Below are 17,010 nucleotides of genomic sequence, written 5' to 3'. Positions count from 1 at the left end.
AAGACTCAGGTACCACAGTTTATTTTAAGTATCTTATTTTCTGCAAGTCACTATAGCTAAGACTGGGATCACATTTTATTTTGAGTATCATAATCTTCTGCAAGGCATTATAGCTAAGACTGGTAGCACAGTTTATTTTAAGTATCTTAATTTCTGCAAGGCATTATAGCAAAGACTGATACCACATTTTATTTTAAGTATCTTAATCTTCTGCAAGGCACTATAGCTAAGACTGGTACCACATTTTAGTTTAAGTATCTTAATCTTCTGCAAGGCACTAGTTAAGACTGGTACCACATTTTACTTTAAGTATCTTATATAGGTGAAATATTTCTGAAATGAAAATTTAATATCAGTTATTCCTGGAGTGCCGTGTAGAAAATTACCTACAATGACTTTAAAGATGGTGTCATTTGTACAGGAAATACATTGATTTTGCTGTCAAGTGTTGCAAATCATACATGTCCTATTATTGATATTCATTTGAATGCTCAAAATATCTGCTCTTATGTTGTAAAGCTTTATCATTTTTAGTTTGGTGAAGTATTTTTTATTATTAAAAAATGCTCTTTGCTGCAAAATTACCTCACCAAATTCAAAATGATAACTGCAAGCCTCAGCAAGAAGAGAATCCAGTTATTTTTTGCAGATAAATGTATTTCAGTTTCTGTTAAAGTGTGATTTGTGGCAGATGAATATAAATATATAGATTTTCCTATTCAAATTAGTCATATGATAGATCATTGTGGGTAAATTTCTGGGTATGAATGGTAAATTATTTTATTTTAACTATCTTAGCCATTATATTAGTTAAATGCTTTTGAAGTTATTATCTATAGCCAGTCAGAACTATAACACCATGCAGAAAAATACCCACAATGGCTTGTTATGATGATACTGATTTTTACAGGCATTTTGGTTGCATTTGCTATCATTTGTAACAAATCATACTTGTAACTGAAACTGATATTCATTTACTTGCTCAGAATAACTGTCTTGTACTTACCATTTTTTATTTGGCAAAATTGTTTTTTATCAGCCAGATTGAAGAACGTGGTTACCTAACCCTGTTAGGTCTTATTCATGGTTTTGAGATTTTGAAACAACACTGGTTGAATATAGTTTTAGAATGTTTCAGGGTTTTTTCAAAAACATCTTGTTCTGAACAAAAATATATAAAAATATTGAAAGTATTACATTTTCCTTAAGTTTGTACATACTCATATTTCAGAGTCTTTATCCTGTGCTGTTTCATCTTCAATAAAGTTCCATTTTGTATCATACTTAAAGTCATTCACAGCACCTTATATAAAGGATATATCATGATAAATCATGGATATGTAATTAGCAGTACCTTATATCAAGGTATACCATGGATACGAGTCATTGGCAGTACCTTATATGTAGGATATATCATGATAAAACAGTGTATACAAGTCATTGGTTGTACCTTATATCAAGGATATATCATGATAAACTATGGATACTAGTCATTGGCAGTACCTTGTATGCAGGGATATATCATGATAAACCATGGATACTAATCATTGGCAGTACCTTATATAGACAATGTCATGATATACCATGGATGCCAATTCATTGGCAGCACCTTATATAGACAATATGTCATGATATACCATGGATGCAATTCATTGGCAGCACCTTATATATAGGATATATTTCATGATAAACTGTTGATACAAGTCATTGGCATGACCTTATATAATGTTGTTGTTGTAGGGTTTAATACCGTTTTTATGGTAGGTAGGCTATACATATCAGCCAGTATAAATGTTGGAGGAAGAACTCGGGGAAAACCCCAGAAAGAACCACCGACCCATGAGAAGCTACTAGCAGGCTTTCTCACATACCCACATTGACTGAATCCAAGACTCGAACCCATGCAGACAGAGGTGGGATGGCAGTGATTCATAATGGTGAGCACTTTAGACCACTTGGCCACTCGGGGCCCCACCTTATATAAAGGATATATTATAATAAACCATAAATAAAAATATGAGCTGATTTATAAGTTAATCTGCAAACATTCCAAATAAGACCACAAAAAATATGTTCTGTCCTGTCAGATCAAACATACATATTTGTATGACCTAAACGTTTCAGGTACATACTACCTCTGTTGTCCTGCATGTGAATGTTTGGACATAGGTATAGCTTTTCTTACTGTGATAGCAGCAGCAGCAGTTTGGAGATTCTTTGTTAATGTTTTTGAAAGTCGTGTTTCTTATACATCAGTTGCAGTATTAAAATACATCTTTGGCATTGACATAATTGTTTGCAAACTTCAGAGTCAATTGCAGGCTTCTGTCTTGATCAATGAGTTCATTTTAAAGTAAGGGTCATCCTATATATGTGTATGTGTATATATGTAAGGTATTGATTCTGAAGTACATTAAAGAAAGGTAAGATTCAGGGGTGGTAACTATGTTGTACTGACATAGAATATTAAGTAACATCATGGAAAAACAGAATAATGAGATATGAAAAGAACTGTTGTCAAATATTTAGTTAGTGATACTGCAGAAAAAGATGACAAGACGATAAGACCAGTCAGTATTTTTTCTATTAGTCACTGCACTACTAATTACTACATGCCTAAAAGTTTGGACCCTGGTAGGCTGAAGCATTCTGTCTCACCTGCCTAGGCAGAAGGCTGCACCATCATGACTCCATTCATTTGCAGGATGCCATGCTTAAAGAACATCTGTTAAAGACACATGATGCCCATAGTGATGGAAGTAGATAATACTCTTCACAATTTGGTTTTTACATTTTAAAGTTGAATACTTAAATGCTATAAATTTGTAAATTCTTGTCATGGTCTGTTTTTGTTGTGAATTTTGTTTAAAATTTTGGATCTGTCTCTGATGTGTAACAGGGTCTTATTGTCCTCACAGCTGGGTCTGTCTTTAAATTTTGTGGATTTTATGCTTACATTTATTTGGAAGGGTTCATCTTCCAGGGGTTTATTATGCAACTCATTTTTACATTTGTCAGGCTTTACCTTTAGTTGGCTTCTTATAGCTGTTATTTTGTTGAAGTGCCATGAAATGCAACCATGGCATGAAATGCAGCTATGTACATATATCAAATTTCATGGCTTGTAGCAACCATCAAATCTACCAAAAATTAGTAACCCATCAAGAAAAAAAAAGTTTTTTCACAATAGTTGAATGGATAATTATTATCAGGAAAACTAGTTAAGTTTTAAAACATAGCAAAACGTTGAGTGTGTTAAGATGCTATTTTACCTACTCAATTTTAGTTCCAGGATGGCTTCTGACAGGTAAAGAATATTGGGATGGTACTTATATTTTGTCTGTAGGAATGGACAACACAGTAATAAGCAAGCTAATACTGGATCTTGGAATAATTAGTAGCAATTAATGACTTAGATTTGGGCATTAGAAAGGCACTGACTATGCATTTGAGTATGATGAGTGTAAAACTTATTTCTGCCATGTCAGAATGTATATGTATGCATAACTTAGTTGAGTAACTGAGAGCATTTCTGTAATTAACATTTTAACATAATATACAGACTGCATTTGTTCTTAAGATATTTTTGCTTATTTTTGCTTTGATTCTGAACAGCATTTATTTCCAGAAGAAGGTTTGGTAAAAGTTTTCTTTATTGTTGTTGTTGACTATCTTTAATTCAGCGTATTTGAAAGTAAATGTTTTAAGTTCATATTCTTTGCATTGGTTATAATATTTAAACACTGTTATGCACTAGATTTTAAAGTTACTCATCATATCTAAAGTTTTATTATTATTAATAACACTGCATGCTTGGTACAAGATCTCACCTTTTGAACTGGATTGCAAAGCAGCTCCAGTCAAGGGGTTAAGATCTTTCACAGCTTTTGTCTGGCATCAGTCACATCAATTAACTTTGTGTTTATTTTCCCCAAATAATATTTTAGCTCATTTTCTCAAATAACATTGCCTATATTGTTAAGTAAATTTAACTTGATCTGAAGATACCTCAAAAGGGGTATTACACCCTTTATTTCAAACTAGGTCACTGTGACTTTTATTTCACACTGAATTGAACTGCAATAGGTTTTATGATTATTTCAGTATCTCAGGCACTGTCACCAACAGACATGTGACTTAACATACAGATGAATCATGAGACATACTGTACTGTTTAGATAAAATATAGCTCTGCAGTAAGGCTGGACTGCCATTTTTGGATTTCGTATAGAATTTTATTTGTTCATCACGATTTTTTTAGATGTTTCAATGATATTATTTTTATTTTGTCCTTAAAAGAAATAATTTTGGACCTATTCTGACTTTGTGAAAATTTCATTTTATATTGATTTTTTTTCTCTCCATAATAAATGATAAAAACTCTTCAGATTGATACTTGTTCAAACAAAAAAGTATTTATATTGAAGTTTTGATATTTTGTCTATTATGTTAGTGTGGTCTCTGAACATAAGATATACAATGTAATATGTGCAATATGTCCATACAAAGTTAATTTGAGTTTATCATAATAGGTGCACACTGTCTATGTCATGAACAATGTCCCCATCTTATACATGTATATAGCTGTGCATCTATGTAACAGAAGAGTTAGCTCCCTCTACCTTAGTTGGTACTCTTAGCTCTGAAGGGTAGGTAAGGTGACTGAGGTGGTTAGTGATCATGATTTGTGACCAAGAGGGTTTGGGTCCAAATGGTACCATCAGATCAATGTGGGTCAACTGCCATGGTGTGTCTGTGCTTAAGGCACTTCAATTCCATTTGCCTTGGCACTAAATAACCTATTTGTGTTGCTGTGCCGTTCAACACCTAACCAAACCAAGCTAATAAGCTCTGAAGATGCATTCTTCCTCCTAATATGGTTATGCCTAATAAAGCCCATATAAGATCTATTTTTGAGACTTGATTTAAACTACAAATGTAAGTGGCTACAACACATTAGGCATACATGATTGTAGCTTTTGAGAAGACCATATATTTCATGGTGGATCTTAGAAGCTGCCTTCCTCCAACCTGGAATGCTGGTATTGAGATGTGTGCTTTTAGAAGAGACTATTTTATGCATGTTTTTACCAAAGAGAAGAGTGTGCACTGATGTTCTTAAGGCATGTACAGTATTCTGTCAAATATAATAAATGGCAGTTGATGGATTAAAACACACAGACCAGTGTGATCATCCGATATAAATACTAAACTTACTTTTATAAATAATGCAGTTAAGAGTCATGAAGATTTTGCTTTATAATTACAAACCTTCCAAATTATATAGACTGGTCTCTACTCTGTTTTTAAAATAATGAAAGACACTGTCCTTAATTTTTTGTTTAATTGGTGTATGATTCTTGGACTTTTATTTTATTTTAACCTTTTCAGGTCTTCATATTTTTCACCATCTTTTTAACAGTGTTAAGCTTCATGTATTTCCCCACTGCACAAACCAAACTCTAGTACCTGTCCCACTCAGACTATTTTGGCACACTGTTTATTATTTACTGTGAAATTTTCTTTATTTTTGGGATTACTGTTTTTGTGGGTTGCTACAAAATCATGTATATTTAATAATTCAAATGAATGAGTATCAGCCTGTGTAAAAAAATAGGACCTCTCCACTATCATATCCATGAATTGAAGTTTATTGGTCCCATACTTTTATATGGCTGTTATGTTCATATAGTAACAATATTATGTACAGTGTAGCATATTACAAGGTGACCAAACCTCTAGCACAGTAGTATTTCATATGATTGTGTGCTTGCACCAAACGACCCCAAAAAATTGTTTTCTGCAAAACCGCAAAAACATTATATCCATAAAAATAAATTCATTTGCAAGATCTTAAGAGCTAAATGGTATATCATATGGGCCTTCTTTCAGTTACCAAGTTAAATTGTTACTAACATTACCTCCCTTGAAAGTGTTATCTTTTGATTCATTTTCTTTTCTTGTATTTTTTTTCTTTATAAATATTAAGTACCCAGGATTGGGGTATGATAAATTCAATTTTCTTTAAAGCAAAAAGATTTATTAAAAGAATGATTGGATAACATTTCCAAATAAAAATTATAAAAAAGTATAAAATTGCATTGTATTCATGAATTAGGCTTTAGGTTTGCGAACTATTTGATATGAGGTAAAAAAAAGTTCATTATTTATAAATGAGACCAGCATTAAATGATTTGAATCAATCATAAATAATTATGTTTATATCTATAATGATTATGTTTGTACATTTTTGTCCCCAATGGGAACCATTGACAAGACATAGATGCCTCTTTTCTGACAGCATTTTTGTTACAAGGAAGAATTCATTGCTTGCATAGACATCTGTGTGAAGTTTTTGAATTAGGTCAGTTTCTCCAATGCTTGTACACTCATAAAACTTAAATGGTGTGTTCACTCTGGAGGGTACTAATCTTTACAAGCAAAAAGGAAGTCACAGTAACTTGCTTTTCAGGGCTATATTTTTACATTAGAATTAGAAAAATGAGGGGTTCAGTAAATGGAAACCTTAAACCAAATTGAGAGTGCATTATGAAGAGGTTTATGGAATGTTAGAGTTTTTATGACAAGAGATATTACTTAATGACTTGAAGTAACAGTGAAGAGTTTTTATAACTGGTAGCTGTTATTTATGTGTAACAACTTAATACTCAGACATGCTGTTTTAATTTAAAGAGCATACAGCTTTCAAAGCAAATGTGTTGAGTGCATGGATAGAGTATACGTAGAGTACATGGGTAGAATACACTTGACTATATGTGGACTGTAGAGATAGAGAACACGTGACTACATAGGTAGAGTATATGTGCAGTACATGGGTAGAATATACTTGACTATATGTGGACTGAATAGAGTACACGTGACTACATAGGTAGAGTATATGTACAGTACATGGGTAGAATATACTTGACTATATGTGGACTGAATAGAGTACACGTGACTACATAGGTAGAGTATATGTACAGTACATGGGTAGAATATACTTGACTATATGTGGACTGAATAGAGTACACGTGACTACATAGGTAGAGTATATGTACAGTACATGGGTAGAATACAGTTGACTGTATGTGGACTGAATAGAGTACACGTGACTACATGTGGACTGTAGAGATAGAGAACACGTGACTACATAGGTAGAGCATATGTACAGTACATGGGTAGAATATAGTTGACTATATGTAGACTGAATAGAGTACACGTGACTACATAGGTAGAGTATATGTACAGTACATGGGTAGAATACACTTGACTATATGTGGACTGCAGAGATAGAGTACACATGACTACATAGGTTGTTGTTGTTGTTGTGGGGTTTAACACCATTTTGTCAACACACAATAGGCAGCCAGTATAAATGGTGGTGGAAGAACCTGGGAAAACCCCGGAAAGAACCACCGACTCACGAGAAGCTACAGGTAAGCTTCCTCACATACCCACATTGGCTGAATCCGAGACTCAAACCACCAAAGAGAGGTGAGATGGCAGCGATCTGTAACAAAGAGCGCTTTAGACCACTCAGCCACTTGGGGCCCCGACTACATAGGTAGGGTATATGTAGAGTACATGGGTAGAATACACTTGACTATATGTAGACTGCATTATGTACACATGACTATATGTAGACTGCATAGGTAGAGTATATGTAGAGTACATGGGTAGAATGCACACAACTATATTTAGACTGGATAGGTAAAATATATGTATAGTACATGGGTAGAATACACACAGACTACTTAGGTAGAGTATATGTAGAGGACATGGGTAGAATACACATGACTATATGTAGACTGCATATAGTATATGTGACTATATGTAGACTGCATAGGTAATGTATATGTAGAGTACATGGGTAGATTATACACATGACTCTATGTAGACTACATAGGGAGAGTATATGTAGAGTATATGGGTAGAATACACTTGACTATATGCAGACTGCATAGAGTACATGTGACTATAGACTGCATAGGGAGAGTATATGTAGAGCATATTTAGAGTATATGTGGCTATATGTATATTATATGGGTAGAGTACCTGTTGTTGTTGTAGAGTGTGAAGTTCTCTGTGACCCACTGTTATGAGTTGGGGTGGGATGCTCCCAATATTTATTTGAATTACTGTGGAATTCCCACCCTGGATCGTTTTTGTAGGAAGTGAAATTAGTGATAGAGAGAGATAAAGCTCCGAGCCCCCAGTCAGCAATACCGACAAATTATTAAGAACACAAAGGTGAAATTCAAAACAATAACAATTTAATACAAATTAAACGATATTAATTTCTCAACCAATCTTCTTCCTCTCGACCATGTAACAACCTATTTCATCACATGATTATAGTGTGAGATGGCTTTCCCCTGTACTTGGTTTCTGTAACTCATCTGTGTTTACTCCAATTCCTTTCCTCCTTCTGGCGTTCTCCATACTACGTTCTTCCTGTACGCTTCCCCTTGTTCCTTTTTCTCCTCCTCCTTCTCTCTCTCTCTCTCTCTAGCAACTAGGCTTGTCCTCTGCCTACTGCCTTGCTCTATTCTGTCTCCCTCTCTGAGACTCGAGACTTAGTTCTGTCCCCAAAAGCTTCCTTTATGAAGCTTTCTGTCCTTTAGAATGTACTAAGTGTTTTCCCGCCAAATCACAAGTGGCTCCCAGAGTGAGTATATTTCTGCTTGACCAGTACGATGGCTTACAATCACTAATTCATTCCCAGCCCAAATGAGTGTTAAATTCTGGTTTGAATTGATGGCCCCACCCTTTCTCAGTTCTGATTGGATATCAATTCTACCCCAGTTGGTCCAGATTAACAGACGAGCCTCAGGCCATCTGTCAACGCGGGGAAATTTACAACAGCAACAAGGGTCCTTTGTACTAGCACAAAGCTTCCAATGTCTACATGCGAGTTTTGACACCTAACGGAGCGGCTCTTGTACAGACACAAATCACCACGACAGTGCAGGGTCGACATACTCATGGCGCTAACCCATTCCTTTGTTCCTGACTTACGTAATCGCGGGCAGGCAAACGTGACATAGGGTTTAACCATTTTTCAGGACAAGATAGGCTATACATAGCAGCCAGTATAAATGGTGGAGGAAGAATGCTAAATCCCTGGAAAGAACCACTGACCCATGAAAAGCTACTGGCAGGCTTTCTTACATACCCACATTGGCTGAACCTGGAACTCAAACCCACTTGAGATGGCAGTGAGATGTAATGGTGAACACTTTAGACCACTCAGCCACTCAGGGCCCCGGTAGAGTACATATAGAAAATATGTTGACTGCATGGGTAGAGTCCATGTGATTTTATTTAGAGTATGTGTGACTATATATAGATTATATGGATGGAGTGGCTGTATATGTTGATTACATGGGTAGAGTTCATATAGAGTATATATACACTACATGGGTAGAGTTCATATAGAGTATATATACACTACATGGGTAGAGTTCATATAGAGTATATACAGACTACATGGGTAGAGTGCATGGGTAGAATTCATATAGAGTACATGGGTACAGTTCATATAGAGTACATGGTATAGTTCCTATAGAGTATGTATAGACTACATTGGTAGAGTTCATATAGAGTATATACAGACTGCATGGGTAGAGTTCATATAGATTATATACATACTACATGGGTAGAATTCATATAGTGTACATGGGTAGAGTTTATTTAGAGTATGTATAGACTACATGGGTAGAGTTCATATAGAGTATATACAGACTACACGGGTAGAGTTCATATAGTGTACGTATAGACTACATGGGTAGAGTTCATATAGTGTACATATAGACTACATGGGTAGCTTTCATATAGAGTATATATAGATTGCATGGGTAGAGTTCATATAGTGTACATATAGACTACATGGGTAGAGTTCATATAGTGTACATATAGACTACATGGGTAGAGTTCATATAGTGTACATATAGACTACATGGGTAGAGTTCATATAGTGTACATATAGACTACATGGGTAGCTTTCATATAGAGTATATATAGATTGCATGGGTGGAGTGTATATAGTGTACATATAGACTACATGGGTAGCTTTCATATAGAGTATATATAGATTGCATGGGTGGAGTTTATATAGTGTACATATAGACTACATGGGTAGAGTTCATATAGTGTACATATAGACTACATGGGTAGAGTTCATATAGTGTATATATAGACTACATGGGTAGAGTTCATATAGTGTACATATAGACTACATGGGTAGAGTTCATATAGTGTATATATAGACTACATGGGTAGAGTTCATATAGTGTACATATAGACTACATGGGTAGAGTTCATATAGTGTACATATAGACTACATGGGTAGAGTTCATATAGTGTACATATAGACTACATGGGTAGCTTTCATACAGAGTATGTATAGATTGCATGGGTGGAGTTTATATAGTGTACATATAGACTACATGGGTAGAGTTCATATAGTGTACATATAGACTACATGGGTAGAGTTCATATAGTGTACATATAGACTACATGGGTAGAGTTCATATAGTGTACATATAGACTACATGGGTAGCTTTCATATAGAGTATATATAGATTGCATGGGTGGAGTTTATATAGTGTACATATAGACTACATGGGTAGCTTTCATATAGAGTATATATAGATTGCATGGGTGGAGTTCATATAGTGTACATATAGACTACATGGGTAGCTTTCATACAGAGTATATATAGATTGCATGGGTGGAGTTTATATAGTGTACATATAGACTACATGGGTAGCTTTCATATAGAGTATATATAGATTGCATGGGTGGAGTTTATATAGTGTACATATAGACTACATGGGTAGAGTTCATATAGTGTACATATAGACTACATGGGTAGAGTTCATATAGTGTACATATAGACTACATGGGTAGAGTTCATATAGTGTACATATAGACTACATGGGTAGCTTTCATATAGAGTATATATAGATTGCATGGGTGGAGTTTATATAGTGTACATATAGACTACATGGGTAGCTTTCATATAGAGTATATATAGATTGCATGGGTGGAGTTTATATAGTGTACATATAGACTACATGGGTAGAGTTCATATAGTGTACATATAGACTACATGGGTAGAGTTCATATAGTGTACATATAGACTACATGGGTAGAGTTCATATAGTGTATATATAGACTACGTGGGTAGAGTTCATATAGTGTACATATAGACTACATGGGTAGAGTTCATATAGTGTACATATAGACTACATGGGTAGAGTTCATATAGTGTACATATAGACTACATGGGTAGCTTTCATACAGAGTATGTATAGATTGCATGGGTGGAGTTTATATAGTGTACATATAGACTACATGGGTAGAGTTCATATAGTGTACATATAGACTACATGGGTAGAGTTCATATAGTGTACATATAGACTACATGGGTAGAGTTCATATAGTGTACATATAGACTACATGGGTAGCTTTCATATAGAGTATATATAGATTGCATGGGTGGAGTTTATATAGTGTACATATAGACTACATGGGTAGCTTTCATATAGAGTATATATAGATTGCATGGGTGGAGTTCATATAGTGTACATATAGACTACATGGGTAGCTTTCATACAGAGTATATATAGATTGCATGGGTGGAGTTTATATAGTGTACATATAGACTACATGGGTAGCTTTCATATAGAGTATATATAGATTGCATGGGTGGAGTTTATATAGTGTACATATAGACTACATGGGTAGAGTTCATATAGTGTACATATAGACTACATGGGTAGAGTTCATATAGTGTACATATAGACTACATGGGTAGAGTTTATATAGAGTATATATACCATATGTACTCATGTGTAAGCCCGTTTGTGTATGAGCCGACCCCCAAACTGAGCAGGCATAAACACTAAAAGGTGCATGACCCATGTATAAGCTGACCCACGACTCCAAGACATCTCAGGATGCACGAGGTAAGTTCTAAATGCATTAGCAGCAGAGAGGGTGAACAGACCACTTAAGGGAATGGTCACCCTTGTGTTTAGACCAAAAAAAATAGTGACCCTTCATAGAGGTCAATACTACGTCTACGATTATTGTTTGTCCCAAACAGAAATGTAGATGAACCCTCTCTGCTGCTATCAATCTTGGGAATCTTCATCTGAATCATGGGAATCTTTTGTTTTGTTCTTCAAGTAATATTCAAGTTCTGATGGTGGTTTTTCTATTTTTGGATTTATGTTCTTTCTTTTTCTGTAATAGTTCATCAAACTTCTGTATCGATCTCCACTGCAATTTTTGCAAATCTGATATAATCCTCTAACGCCGTTGTTACATCCAACACATCTTCGTGAACCAGCATGAGGATTTTTCTTTAAAATATAATTATGTTTTTTGCAATATTCTCCACGACACCTTTTGTTGCATTTATTTGTTGTTCCTTGAATTAACCACCCACAGTTGTTCATTATATTAATGATATCTGTTTAATTAAATTTATTAATTTATCCAAATATTTTATCAAGACCCACACGATATCTTGTTCTAGGATCATGTAAATTTATTGTTATAAATCCATGCGGAGTAGCTTGCGCTCGTGAAAAGAAATTTTTGAATTTAATTATATCCATGTCACTGCTGCACCAAGTTTGATGAATATTTCGCAGCGTGTGTGTGTCTACGCCATTAAACACAACTAAAATATTACAATTGTCCCTGATCACTTTTGGTATTTGTGTATGCCTCTGAGTAACATAGATCACATCTGTATTTTTATGTCTGCCGCGAGAAAATATCCTGGCTGGATTTGATTGTTTATCCAGCATCACATCATCATACACAATTAAATTATTAATAAATCCGTCTAAAAAATCAACGGACGGTGCTTCATCAATATCTGTTATAAACTCTATAACATCATTATCTTCGTCCAGTAATCGCGCGTTTTCGTTAAAATCTTTTAATACTTCATAACATCGTTGATCATCAGCGGATGGTGCTACCAAATATAATTTATCCCATTTCAACCATCTCATTATCAGATTAAGTAATAACTGCGTCTTACCCGATCCAGACGGTCGTATGATAATCATTCTGATGGAATTCGGTAGCGCAGGATGATGCTTAACAGGTTCCTGCTGCCGAGTTGCTGAGAAATCAATTATATCCATATATATTATAACATGAATTTATATTGTTTACGCTGTAGAGTTAAAACTCCGACTACTGATTTAGCTACAGTTATAACAAAAAATAAAAAAATAGCGTATGGTGGAAAATGTTCTGTGTGCGGTAGAAAGAAATTTTCGTTTTTACCTAATAAGCGCGGTGGTGATATTGCTAACACTGGTCAACAGTGAAATCATTACTGACTTGAAAAGGCCCTAATCTGTAGTATTTTGGTGTGCCGAACACGAATATAACCGTGAAAAATTTGTATTGGCTCTCGTTTTGAAGATATTCATATACCTCATTTTCTATGTTTCACTGTGTAAATTTCTCCAGTAGGACTGCAGCAACATCCGGAATAATGATGTAACATTGCATAATACCATCATGCTCACATCATCCACAGTTGATTGCATCATTTTCTGATGCAATGCAATACTAATGCCATGCGGCTGCTGAAGTAAGTTGACGTCAGCAGTGTACTATACATGTGTAGGCCTATTATACTAATGCCAGGCGGCTGCTGAAGCTGACGTAAGCAGTGTACTATATAAAGCCCAATCAGATAGGTTCAGCATTTAAAATATTTTAGACGTTGTGCGAGACAGTTCAAGCTACTGTTACATAAAACTTGTTATTTTATCCATTTACGTACAATAAAGAACAGTAATGCCTCGAAAGTGTGTTAATACCGCGGACAATTTTTGCTATATTTGTGGGGAAGTGACATTTGCCAACCAGAAGAAAAGTATCAATTCTCAAGTGAAGAAGGCATATCATCTTTACTTCGGATGCAAGGTTGGTGACCAAGACAAGCCTTGGGCTCCGCATATATGCTGTGCTACATGTACAACACAGCTTTCACAGTGGTTGAATTGCAAAAGGTCATCAATGCCGTTTGCAGTCCCAATGGTGTGGAGAGAGCCAAGCAACCACCTAAATGACTGTTACTTCTGCTTGGTTCCTCCTCTTTCCGGCGGAATAACGAAGCGAAAGAAGTCGAGAATAGTCTACCCAAACATTCCGTCTGCATTGAGACCAGTTCCACATGGTGAGGGACTTCCTATTCCAGAACCTCCAGCAGAATATTCTCTTGATTCATCTGACGAAGACAAAGGTGAGTCGACCTGTTCTTCTCCTGGTCCATCAGCATGCAGTGATCCAGATTTTCACTGTGGTGCATCATCAACCCCACACAGAATAACACAGGAAGAACTAAATGACCTGATTCGTGATTTGGACTTATCAAAGAACAAGGCAGAATTGCTAGGATCAAGACTCCAACAATGGAATCTTCTAGAAGAAGATGTCACAATTACTGCATATCGAAAGCGCCACCAGCAATTGGAGCCTTTCTTCAGAAAGGAAAGTAATCTGATATTCTGTTCCGATATTGAGGGCCTCATGAATGCTTTAAAAATCACTCATGACCCACAAGAATGGAGACTATTTGTGGACTCTTCGAAACTGAGTCTCAAGGCTGTGCTTTTGCACAATGGAAACATTCTTCCATCTATTCCAGTAGCGTATGCTGTCCACATGAAAGAGACATACGATAACTTAAGGCAGCTACTGAATTCCATTGAGTATAACAAGTACAGCTGGCACCTCTGTGGTGATTTGAAGGTAGTTGCCCTTTTAATGGGACTGCAGCAAGGATATACAAAATACATGTGTTTCTTATGCGAGTGGGATAGCCGAGCAAGGGAAATGCACTACATGAGGAAGGAATGGACTCACAGGCAGAATGTAGCCATTGGAGAGAAGAATATCCAACACCCAGCTCTGGTTGAGGCTCAGAAAATCTTGCTACCACCCCTTCACATCAAACTAGGTTTGATGAAGAACTTCGTGAAAGCCATTGACCGGACTTTGCCAGCATTCCGATACCTGCATGAAAAATTCCCTCGACTCAGCGAAGCAAAGATTAAAGAGGGAGTTTTTGTGGGTCCTCAGATTCGAGAGCTTTTCAAAGATGACCGGTTCAACAACTTGCTGGAAGGTGACGCGAAACAAGCATGGAATGCTTTTCGCCTAGTTTCTACAAACTTCCTCGGAAATGTTAGGGCAGAAAACTATAAGGAACTAGTAGAAGACATGTTGATGAAGTATAAGAAACTTGGCTGCAATATGTCTCTAAAGATTCACTTCCTTCATTCCCATTTGGATTTCTTTCCTAGCAGCTGTGGTATTGTTAGTGATGAACACGGCGAACGTTTTCATCAAGATATCGCAACAATGGAACAAAGATACCAGGGAAAATGGTCCACTACAATGCTGGCTGACTACTGCTGGACACTCCTCAGAGATGCTCCGGAACAGCTGTACAAGAGACAGGCGAAGAAATCTAAGATGTAGTCAATGACTTGATTTTTTATAGGTAGGCTATTACAGTTGACCTTTTACTATTGGAATGCATTTCGTTATGTAAACATTAATTTCTTGCAGATTACAAAAAAACTAGAGCCAATTTTGCAATTTGACTGTCATATTCGTGTTCAGCACATAAAAATTGATAAGAATTGACTAATTTTATTTCAGTAACATGACTTTTGTAAAAATTTGTTGTCCAGTGTAATTTGATGTCAAAGTTTCTGGGTACACCATGGGCTAAATACCCAGGAGAAAAACATCTACCAGGATATAGTTATTGCGGTCCTGGTACTCGACTCGATATCAGGCTCGATAATCAGGATCAACCAAAACCAGGCGAGGAACCAGTAAACGCTATTGATCGAGCTTGTCACGTTCATGATGTGGCTTATAAAAATAAAGATCTACAACATAGGCATATTGCAGATGTGAAATTAATTCACGCGTTAAATTCCATAAAAAATAAAAATATCAGAGAATCATTAGCTAGTTGGTTAGTAAGATCCGCGATGAAAAGTAAATTAGCGTTTGGGGCTGGTAATTAATAATGGAATTAATTTATTATTCACCAAGAGGATATTGGAGAGGCAAAGCAGCAGTTGGTAAACTCGCTGATGCAGCAGCGGTTAAACATTCTACTGCTAGTGCGTGGTTATCCAAACAGGCAATATGGCAAATTTATCTACCACCACCGAAACGAATTCAGTACGCGTATTTCGATGTCAGTGTTCCTAATGAAGTTCATCAAGCTGATATTCTGTTTTTACCACATGATACTGTGCGTGGAAAAACGTACAAGTACGCGTTAACTGTAGTTGATGTTGCAAGTAGATATAAAGAGGCAGAGCCGCTATCAACGAAAACATCATCTGAAGTAGCCGATGCGTTTGAACGAATTTATCAACGAGGTGGTGGACCACAAAGTGGTCTGCGATGGCCACAGCTGCTACAGGTTGATCCTGGTAAGGAATTTCTTGGTCCAGTATCATCGTTGATGAAACGACATAATACCAAAATACGACGAGGTCATACTGCAATTCACCGTGATCAGGCAATTGTTGAGCGATTTAATCGAACACTCGCTGAATGGTTATTTGGATATCAATACACGAAGGAATTTATTCAAGATAAAAGATCTCGTGAATGGGTTGCAAGATTACCAAGCGTGATAGCTGCATTAAATAGCGAGATCACACGAACAACCAACATGAAACCCATTAGCGCAGTCACAAAAAGAAATATACCAATACAGCGAAAAAATACTGAAAAACAAAAAATATTGGGTGATGTTACAGTTAGATATTTATATGAACCGGGTGAACTTGAAGGTGGTAGCGCGAGAGCGACTGATCCTATTTGGAGTGTTACCACACACAAAATATACACCGTGAGAAGGTCGCCAGGTAGACCTGCAATCTACAGATTAGATTCGGCTGCTCATCAACGTGGATTTGTACGTGAGCAACTACA

The 17,010-nt window shown here is 36.1% G+C and overlaps 1 protein-coding gene across 1 annotated transcript in view; it reads left to right on the top strand.

Annotated features, from left to right (window-relative positions):
* LOC149799639 (uncharacterized) overlaps positions 1-17,010 on the top strand; it is a 96,990-nt gene that overhangs the window by 20,878 nt on the left and 59,102 nt on the right. The gene's annotated exons all lie outside the window — the stretch shown is intronic.

Source organism: Sinohyriopsis cumingii, chromosome 5 (assembly GCF_028554795.1).
Source record: "Sinohyriopsis cumingii isolate HCF-2022 chromosome 5, ASM2855479v2, whole genome shotgun sequence".
NCBI classification, from domain to species: domain Eukaryota; kingdom Metazoa; phylum Mollusca; class Bivalvia; order Unionida; family Unionidae; genus Sinohyriopsis; species Sinohyriopsis cumingii.
Note: the sequence above shows the minus strand (reverse complement) of the source record. Positions and strands in the feature narration are given on the sequence as shown.